This window comes from Rattus norvegicus, chromosome 9 (assembly GCF_036323735.1).
Source record: "Rattus norvegicus strain BN/NHsdMcwi chromosome 9, GRCr8, whole genome shotgun sequence".
In the NCBI taxonomy this organism is placed as follows: Eukaryota; Metazoa; Chordata; class Mammalia; order Rodentia; family Muridae; genus Rattus; species Rattus norvegicus.
In genome coordinates, this window is record NC_086027.1 from 19,291,029 (window position 1) to 19,301,770 (window position 10,742).

The following is a 10,742-nucleotide window of genomic DNA, read 5'->3' on the forward strand; positions in this document are numbered from 1 at the left end:
GCCTAACCCACCAGCCTGACTAAGCTTCACTCTTTCTAGTCCAGCCTGGTGTGCAATGCAATGGTGCCTGGAAATCCAGAGAGGGGAAAAGCAGACCCAGGGCAGCACTCCTCCAGTTCTGGATCTAGGAGGGACAGTTGTGCAGAGGGTGAAGCTTCCCTGTGTACTCTCTCCTGGAAGCCTGGTTGGCCCTGTCTGCTGAGTGGCCAAAAGGATAGTCTCTAGGGATGGTTCCATCTCCCCTTATCCCCCACCATGTAGATCTGTTCCCTACCCAGGAGCCCCCTGTAAAGAGTGGGCCAGACCCCTGCAGTGGCACAGCCCCCACCCCTATTCTTTCTGACTTCTTGTCCTTTGCATACAGGTCCCCCCTGCTAAGCTGCACCCTCTTACCCAGTCACCCTGTTTGCAATCTCACATCACCACTCCCAGGACAAAGGAATACTTCCAGCAGCCTCTTCCCTAGTTCCTGCTTGCCAAATCTCCTGCTGGTCCTTTCTAGAAATCGGCACCACCTGGATTTCTGAGAGGTTCAGAGCTGTGCATCTCAGAGCCTGGCACAATCACGCTTTGAGAAGCCTTGTCCATCTCCTTCTGAGCAGACCATGGGGGCAGGGCCTGAGGGCTGGGGGGCTTTCTGAGGATGCAAATGCTGTGCTTCAGGCTATGAGGCCTTCCACACTTCCTTTTCCCCTGAACCAAGTCCCTCAGTGATGCCCTGGCAGGATGGAGCAGTTTTCTGTTTTCAGTGACCTGTGACCAAGGTCACCACAGCTAATTAGCACTGGCTGTGTACTTGACCCCTGCCCCTGGCCGGCACTCCATCTTCTCGAATTCTTAATTAATATGTTCAGTGACTTTTTCTCCTTTCCATTCATGGCATTTGGCTTCCAACCTGAAGATTCTGTCTCCCCCACTCCCCCGCGTTCCCTTTATAATTAACCCTTGCTTCTGCCCTCCTCCATGCACTGTATGTGAGTCTTGGGGTTGTCTCTCTTTGCTCCCAGGGATATGAGATTAGTAGAAATGACACTCATACTCCCACAAGCAGGGAAGCCTTCGTTGGGACTGACATGATCACCTGGGGAGGTAGAGACAGGGCTCAGAGATGTGCAGAAAGAGAGGAATGGGTGGGGGAATAGAGAGCCCATTTCAGACAGCACGTGGTTGTTATACAGAGGGACCACTAAGGCCCAGGGAGGGGAGCCCTTCCTTGGATTGAAAAACCACCGGTGTGGGGAAGACCCCCACTCAAATCTCGAGACGACGCAATCCCCAAGAACTCACAAGAAACCAGTCTTGATGTAATAAACAAGAGGTGTATTTGAGGAACCAGAACTCTGGGGACGACACGTATCTCACACAGGAGACAGAGGAGTCGACCCCAAGCCCAATTAGGGGAAGGGATTTATAGGGAAAATTACATAGGCAGTTAGCAACAATCACACAAAGCAATTTCATTGGTTTGTAACTTGGACTCAGTTCAACTCTAGGCCACCCTCCTTCTGGGGCAAGCTGACCCTAATTCTCGTTTTTCTCTAAGGCCTGTTGAGTCAGGCCTTATCAAGGCCTGATGGTTTGTGGTGGCTATAGCCAGGCTACATCCCTAAAACATGTTATGTTATTCTTTGCTGTGAGGTGCACTTGTTCTCACAGCAGGGTCAGTGGGGGATAGTTTAAAATCTTTATTCTTTCAGGATCACCCAGAACTTTCATAGCAGAGTCTGAAGCAAGGTTTTGATGTGGGTATTGTGTTTTGGTTGGGAACAGATATAGCCAGGGTGCTTTGCTGAGCCCTCAGTTGCAGGGAAACCAAGGTCCACTGTGCTTGCGTGGTGGCCCTCTGAGTACTGCAGGAGCGCCTGTCTTGGGGGAAAGTAGGGCACTGTTTGGAGCCTCTGCACTCCTGGGATATAGCCATGCTGTGTGGCTGTGGGTAGGTTCCTCTAGGCAATGTCTAAGGAGGGAATGTCACCACAGAGTGCCTTAGTCAAGGTTCTTCAGTCGTAGAACTTATGGAAGTTCTATATATTAAGTAAAATTATTGGAAAGATTTACAGTCTGCAGTCCAACTAACCCAACAAAGGGCAGCTGTGGATGGGAAGTCCAAGAATCTAATAGTTGCTCAGTCCCATGAGGCTGGGTGTTTCAGCTGGTCTTCTGTGTAAGCTGGAGTCCTGAAAAAGTAGGTTTCAAAAGATGTGCTGGCAAGTAAGTGCAAGCAGGCAGAGCAGAAGGGAGACTTCCTTCTCCCATTGACCTTATGTAGGCCTCCAGCAGAAGGTGTGGCCCAGATTAGAGGTGTGTACCACCACACAGGGACCTAAGTTGTTCTTGGAACTTGCTCTATCCTAGGCCTTGAACTCAGAGATCTGCTTGCCTCTGTCTCCTGGGATTAAAAGTGTGTACCACTTTGCCTGGGCTTAAGCTTTTCACGGCGACTATGCCTCAAGATCCAGATCAAAAGGCCTGAGTCTTCCAGACTCAAGGTCTAGATCACAGGTGAACCCTCCATTTCTGAATTGTAGTTTATCCCAGATACAGTCAGCTTGACAACTGGGAATAGCCACCACACAGAGGATAGCACCAATTTAGCAGCAATGGCCCCTTGAAAGGAAGTTTGGCAGCAACCATCAAAATGGCTAATATCTGAAGAAGGCTTTGATTTCCCTCCAGGCAGCTGATGCTGTTAAACTTCAGCTCCTAATTCTGAAACTTCTTTAGTTTTTCCACACTCCAAGGACAGGATGGCTGCTGCAAGTCCAATCATCATATTCTCATTCCCAGCAGGAAAAAGCAAGTGGAGTGGGGACAGAGGCAACAGCTTTATCAGAGCAGCCAAAGCTGTCTCAAGGCACAGCCATAGCCCAGTCCATCTGCAGAGGCCACATGGTTAAGAGTTAGACTGGGATAGGTCTAGACAAGCTTACTTCTTCTAGGGTCCCACCTCATACTTACTTCTTGTTTCCGGCTTCTGGCTGGCCCTGGGTCGATCTGGTCTGTGGGTCCATTGAGGGAAAGGGTTAGGCGTCTCTATTGAGGCCAGGTGTATAAAACAGCCATGGGGTTCCCATTTCCTCTCCATTACTGGCTGCCCTATAAAAGCAAACACAAGAACTCAGTTGGGTTTCATGGATAGCCAAGCTCAGGATCCTGGAGCAAGGATGCCTTTGCTTCTCTTCCAGCCAGTGAGTTGTTTTACATAGCAACTCATGGCAGAAGAGTGACAGAGGAGCAGGGTGCAGGATGTAGCCCAGTTGGTAAAGATTGTGCCTAGCATAAACCAAGACCTGGCTTCAATCCCTACCACCTCATAAAACCGGAGACTGGATCTGCATGTCTGTAATCCCAGTGCTTGGGAAGGTAGAGGCAGGAGGGTCAGAACTTTGAGAGCACACTTGGCTACACAGGGAGTTCCAGGCCAGCCTGGGATATATGAGACCTAGGAGAGACGAGACAGAGGCAGAGTACCTGCAACTGCCCTGTGAACTGGGAAGCTGGAGCTGGTGTCTGAACGCATGGAGACTTACCCTCTCCAACACAGGGTTTAGGTTAGGTCCGACCTCTTGGAGATCAGGTGAAAGTTTCAGGCTCATCCTCTTTGTCTGGGATCCTAGAAAAGGTGGCCCTGCACCAAAGGCTTGAGTGAGCAAAGGAGATGGGGCATAGGTAGGAGTTTCTAGCCAAGATCTCTTCCCCAGATACCATGTTAAGTACCCGAAGTCCAGCCTCACTCGGGACCTTTGGGAGACACACGGGACATAGCTCAGAGTGCTTTAGTGGCAGTGATTAGGCCACTGAAACACTAAACCTAGAGGCTGTTAATTCTGAAGTATAGCCATGTGGCAACCAGGACAGCCACTTGAGAAAGATCTGACGAGTTGGGCAGGTATTGGGCAGTGGCCGGTGAGCTAACAGTGACCACCAAAGATATTAGATGGCTTTTCTGCAGCAAGGAGGAAGGCCCATCTTCTGAGACACTACTGACATGTCTTGGGGCAATCTCCCTGAGGAGGAAGAGAAGAAGGAGGAGGGAGAGGAGGAGGAGGAGGGAGAGCAGGAGGAAGAGGGAGAGGAGGAAGAGGAGGGAGAGGAAGAGGAGGAGGTTAAGATTCTCTTCAGGAAATTGGCATTCTGACACCATCCAGCCAACAGCCCCCTCACTTCCTGTCATAGCATAACTAAAAGTCCCCCTACCATGACATTTCTAGATGCTCCCCAGGGGGAGTTACCCCTCCCTTCCAGCTTCTTTATCTTCAGGTGAAGGAGACCAGCCACTTAATCAGCAACATCCAGAAGAAAATGGGGTGACCTTGAACTTGGGTTATCTGAGCTGTTACATTTGACTGTCTCGGAAATGATTGGGAGACTTGGATATCCTCTCTGACCTCAAGACCCTGATGTCTCCTGACTATAATTCGACTTGGGGACCTGTTGTAGCCTGGCCTGACCCCACACGTTCAAGGCCCTGGTGCTGAGAAGCTCTGCTGCTTGCTGTTACTTCAGGGCCACCCTAGATGGCCCGACATGGATGGAATGTCACTCCCTAACACTGTGTCTCAGAGATGCCCTTTCTGCTGCTGCTGAGGCCTCACAGCTGCATGATGATAGCACGGCCCTAGGTATCACGTGAACACCGCCCTCCTGGGATGCTGTCTGGCAGCTTCTTGCTGGCTGTTGCCTGCACTCAATCCATCTGCTGCCCGCCAAGGCACCTGCAGCTGGGCTCTAGGCTGCTCCTCCCCTTCATGGCCCCTGGCTCCTCTGTGATTGGCTGCCAGTGCAATCCTGGCACCAATTCCTGGCACTGGGCACCACGTGCAAGCCATGCCAACCTTAGACATGATGGAACATCCCTGTTTGCCCAATGTTCCTGGTTATCATAAGCACCTCCAGCCAGAATTCACCTGGCTGCCTCAGTACTCTGCTAGGGCTGGGACCAGATGGCAAATTATCGGGGCTGATTTACAGGACAGCTAATTTGGCAGGTGAGGCCGTGTGGGTGCCAATGGACATTGAGGGATGAGCCTGCGGAAGGAAGGAAGGAAGGGCAGAGAAGGAGGGACGGATGCCCGAGAAGAGAAAGTAGGATGGACAAGCTCAGAGCCTTGAGGGAAAAGAGGTGGAGAACAGAAACTAGGAAAAGAAGGGTAGAAAAGTGTGGAGCCTGTGTTTATTGAGCCTAGATCTCATGCAAGGCATGAGCAGTCCCACAGAATAATTGGCTTTAGAGCGTGGCAGTGTCCAATATGGTGGCTGCATGTGGCATTTTATATTAACATTGATTATAATTAGCTGTAATGGAAACCTCAGTCCCCTGGCCATATACCAGCTGCATTTGAAGTAATCAGAAGTCGTATGCTGTTACTGCAGTGGACTACACTGATAGAGGACAGGAGAGCTTTCCATAGTCTCAGAAAGTGGGAATGCCCCATAGGGGAGAAGCTTGCAAAGTCTGAAATCACGCAGGGTCAAATATCTTATAAAATAAAAGATAATGTAACAAATACAAAATATAAATCTGAAAAAGCTAAAAATTCTTTGGAAGATAATTATTGATTTTTAAAAATAGGTTTTATCAGAAAATGTGTAGACACAACAGAACACTTTCTGGTCCATTTCTCAGAAGGACATGAGCAAATGTGTCACACCCATCCTTGCATCCATGAACTATGTTAATAACAGTCATATAGATGAGCAGGCATGTTATGCTCTTGAAGAAAAAAGCCAAAAGAGACTGTTTTCTTGGAAGGGGCACCATAGATTGCCCCTTGCTCCTATGCTGGTGAGTTTTGTTGTTAACAGACTTGGGAATGAGGGAACCGCAACTGAGGAACTGCCTTCATTTGATTGGCCAGTGATGTTATCTGTGGAGCATTTCCTTGATTGCTAATTGATGAAGGAGGGTTCAGCCCACTATGGGCGGTAACATCCCTAGGCAGATGGAGTTGAAGCCAGTCAGCAGCATTCAGCCTCTGTCTCCACCTCAGTTCCTGCCTCCAAGTTCCTGCCTGGAGTTCCTGCCTTGTTTTTCCTTAATGAGGGACTTCAATATGTAAGACAGAGGAGACGCTTTCCTCCCCAAGTTGGTATTGGTCAAGGTTTTATCACAGCAAGAAATAGCAAGGCAGAGTAGCTGTATACTGATTAGCTCCGCAGGTGATGAGAAGAGGACATGAGATTAGGAAGAGAAAATGGTGGAGGGTATGGGGGGGGGGATGTTGGAGGGTGTGGTGGGCATTGATTTAAAAATACATATATGAAATTAGCAAAGAGTGATTTGAAAGAAAGAAACAAAGAACAGGAGAAACAAAGAAAAAGAGGGTGGGGTGGGCTTGAGAAAGAAAGAAACAAAGAAACAAAGAGGTCAAAAGACTAATGGTTAAGACTCAAAGTTAGGTACACCGCTTTAGCTGGGGTTACCTGGGGTGCCACATGAACACTTTTGACCAGATTACTCACGGCTACAGTCAGTTACCACTCTCATGTACAGTGACCGCAAGAACTGAGCTCTTGAGAAATTTTATATCTCATAGGAATCAATAGCCAGCCAGTCTATCTTCATCAGCAAACCCCAGGCCAGTGAGAAACCCTGTCTTAAAAAGTAAAGTAGATACTGTCTGAGGGACAACATCCAAGGTTGACCTCTGGTCACCATATGCATTCACATACATGTATTCACATGCACACACATGTACACACACACACACACACACACACACACACACACACACACCAGACAGCAGACAGATAGTCAGAGCAGGGGCAGGAGAGAGGCAGCGTAGGAAAATATACATGAAACCAAGTTTGCACTGTAAGAAATTTTGGAAACTGCTGTTTGACAAAACAGGGTTCTTCACACCAGCAAAGGGTGGGATACAAACATGATTAACCTGGCCCTCCCCTCCCCCCAAACATCTCCAAGACTCTGACCTCAGAAGCACATGTTTGTGTGGAACAGAAATGTCCGCAGACCACCTTTGGGGAATCCGAGGTTCGGAGAACCTTGGTCATTTTCCCAATGCTGCCCACAGATAGTTGAAGCTAGCTGAATTTGACTCTATCTCAGTGAGGGTGAAGATTCTTAGGAGCATTTGCAGAGACCTGGAGGCAGGTACACAGAGCCTACCTGAGAGGAGCTGGGTTGGAGGATGGCACAGGACGGTACTGGGGCTGGGATGAAAGCCCAGGTGCTGACAGACATGTGCTTTGCACCACAGCACAGCACCCAGCCCTCCTCAGTTCCCATCCCCGCATGCTCCTGCAGTTTTAATTAAATGCTGTGTAGAGAGGCTTAGAGAAGGGAAAACAGTTGCTATTTCTAAGTGGCCTCAGACTCCTCTGTTTTACTGCTGGAACAGACAGCCACTGCAGGGGATTTAATGATGTTTGAACTACTTCGCAGTGCTCCTGAGCACAGCGGGACCTCCAGGCCAGACAGAAAGGCCATTGGCCCCTTACTTTACCAAGGAGACCCCACCAGTCCTGGTTCCCTCACCTCCTGAGCGGACAGATCTCCACTTGCCTGAGGGCTGCTGGTGCCTGGACCCACACTGACAGGATGTAGAAGGGCTTGGAGAGATGGTTTGCCTCAGTAGTCATTATTGGAAGGTGACTTCACTCCTGGACTCTGACAAAACACTAATGGGTAATGTGGTTCTAAAGAGGTCTCTGGTCCTTTACTGAGAACCACCTGACAGAGTATTAGCTTCTTGGCTCTCCTTGACATGAGACAGGCTTGTGCTTGTTTCCTGCATGGAATCCTCACAACCTCCCTTCGGGGGCTGTTGCTATATAGATGGGAGAGCTGAGGCAAAGAACGGGGGATTTGTTTTTAAAGACTCAGTTTTAACTGTGTATGTGTATGTGTGTGGGGGGTGACAGCAGCTGACTGAGATGTCCCTGGAAATGAGGTTTCAGATAGTTGCAAGCATTCACATGAGTTCCGGGAAACAAACTCAGGTCCTCTGCAAGAATCGCAGGTGCTCTTACCTGCTGATTCCAGTTCCAGGGGCTTCTTATAAAGGACTTTATAAAGGGGATCTTCTAAAGACTCATCAGTGAAGCCAGGGTTCCAACGCAGGCAGCTGGCTCCAAAATCTTTCACTTCCTGGGCTTCCATCACCTGATCCCCATTCCACCTTTGCTCTGGTTAACTTTCTCCCTCGGGGCCACTAATTCCAGTCAAGCAATGACATCACATTTGATCGCCTGCAGGCCTCCTGTCTGTCACCTGACTGTGGACTGGCCTCACCTGCTGGTCTCTATGGGGCACGTGAACCATGCCACCAGAGGGACTGGCATCAAACTGGTGAGATGGAGCATGTTCAAACCCCGGAAATGTCAGAATTTGAAACGTAAATCTCACCCTGAGACAGGCAGGAGTGGGATTAACTGTTTCCGTGCCTGTCACGGGGCATCTAATCCGGCAGCAACCACCAACCAGGTGATTACAGGAAGTCGTGCAGCTCAGTACCTGGAATTCTTCCCCATGCAAATCGAGCATTTCAAGCATCTTGGCCTCAGACTGTATTCACCTCAACACCCTATCCCAGTCCTCAAAGTTCATACTGTCCCTGTCCGAGTGGAACAGAGCACACAAGTTATGTCACCGAGGATTGTCAGAGACTGGCTGTCTTTACTGAGCTGTAACACTTGGGGAAAGACTCTCCCTCAAACACTCATCTTTGGACCCTTAGACCTGCCTGCCCAGCCAGGCCCCCATAGCTTGCACAGAGAGGAGCTGAGGCCACTTAGAAATAGCAACTGTTTTCCCTTCACTAAACACTGGCCCGAGGTTGCCACTGTAGCCTCAGACCCAGCCACATGACCCTGTGCTGGCTGCTTTTACTCCTTTACTCCTTTTCAAAGAGCTTTAACATTCTACTGGCATTCCCGGCTAGATCGGAGTTCTGTAGACCCCATTCGTCCGGTCTCCATGTTACCCCTCCCAGCCTGGCACACAGCGGCTCCAGAGGAAGAAGCTGCCCACAGACCCAACCCATTCCAGACTTTGTCTAGTCCTCTCCAAGCCCTGTAATGGCGGTGACCAGACACCCTGAGAGGAGATTCTGGATTTGTCTCACCTATGGGACTGGTGGTCTCTTCACAGATGGTACAATGATGTTACTAACCTTCTCAACCCCATCTTCTTTGGCCCTAGAGAGATTTTGGGACTGTCTAGCTAACAGAATTCAGCTGAAGTGGCACTGTGCTGCTTTTGCAGCGAGATAAGTAAAGTCTCGGGCACTTGTACCATTACCTTTGGAAACTTAAGTTACCCAAGAAGCCCAAACAGGACCCATCCCTAGCTGAGAGGCCATGACCTCTGGCCTGTGCTGAGCCATTTTGAAATGTACCTCCCAGAAAAACACCAAGGGGAATCACTGGTGCCAAGAGGAGGTGAAGCCAGCCACCACCCCCAATTTAAAAATATTTTATTTTTAATTTTAATTACATGCATGTCTGTGTGTGTATCTCTCCATGAGCTTCTGTGCGTGAGTACAGATGCCCAGGGAAGACAGAAGCTGTTGGGTCCCCTGGAGCTGGAGTCAGAGGCTATGGGAGTGTGCTACCCAGCACAGGTGCTAGCAAACACTCAGGTTTCTTCTCCAGGAGCAGTGCACATGCGTTCTTAACAGCCTAACCACCTCTCCAGCCTCCAGATGCAAAGACTTGATCAAAATAAATCACTACAGTATGGAGCCCAAGAGCTCCAGAATGGCTCATTGCATAGTATCAGATACCCAAGTAAGCACCCATAGTGTGCACCATTGAGGATATTTTGCGATTCTGGGTTCCCTTTCCTAATGTAGCTTGTTTTGTGACTGGCTCTGAGTGCCAGGTCAGATCTCTCCAGCATCTCTGTTCTCAGTATTCCCGCCCTTCCCTCAGGCCCCTGCTCCTTGTGATTGCCATTAAGGATTTAAGTTAGACACCACAGACATTGTGTAGAAGACAGACCAGCAGAGTTTATTGCCAGGTGAAGCTGGCTCTCCTAAGAGGAGCCCCTCCGGCCATTGTGGAGGAAAGCTCTCCTGAAGTGTGAGCAGGTAAGGAGCAGTGCGGCCACTGAATCTACTGAACGGCATGCTGCAATGGTCCTGAGAGAGGGAATTCTTGAGCAGATCATCTGAAGTGGGAAGATCCACCTTAAATGTGGGTAGCATCTGGTGACAGCCAAGAAGGGAGCGTGGCTCTCTGCTTTCTTGACTTTAGCCCTGTTGCGAAGTTCATTTATCAGATTGCTGCCACTGCTGTATTCTTCACTGATGATAGCACCCAGCTTTGGGGTTCCACTGTACGCTGAAGGCCAGCATCTCTCCAAGAGTCCTCCAGGCCTTCCGCACCAGGTTGGTACTGCTGAGACATCCAGCTTCATAGACTGAGCAGTGACTGAGCTCTGGTCCTTGCTGGTGGTGTGAGAGAGCCATTGTTGGGCCATCTATACAGCATTGTGTATGCCGATCTAATAAATCCTCTATTAATATATATTAATTCTATTGGTTCTGTCTTCTAGAGAATCCTAACACAGAGAGACTATGGTGACAGCCTACATCTTTAAGTAGGCTCTATGCTCTGCCTTAAAGTCTCTAGATTAGATGGCTTTCCTGAGGGGTAGTTTCCTATCCAAGTGACTGAGACTCCTATGAACTAGTAGGTGTCTCAGTAAACTTTTATTGTCAACTTAACACAACCTAGAGACGTCTGGGAAGAGGGGACCTCAGTTGAAAAATTACACT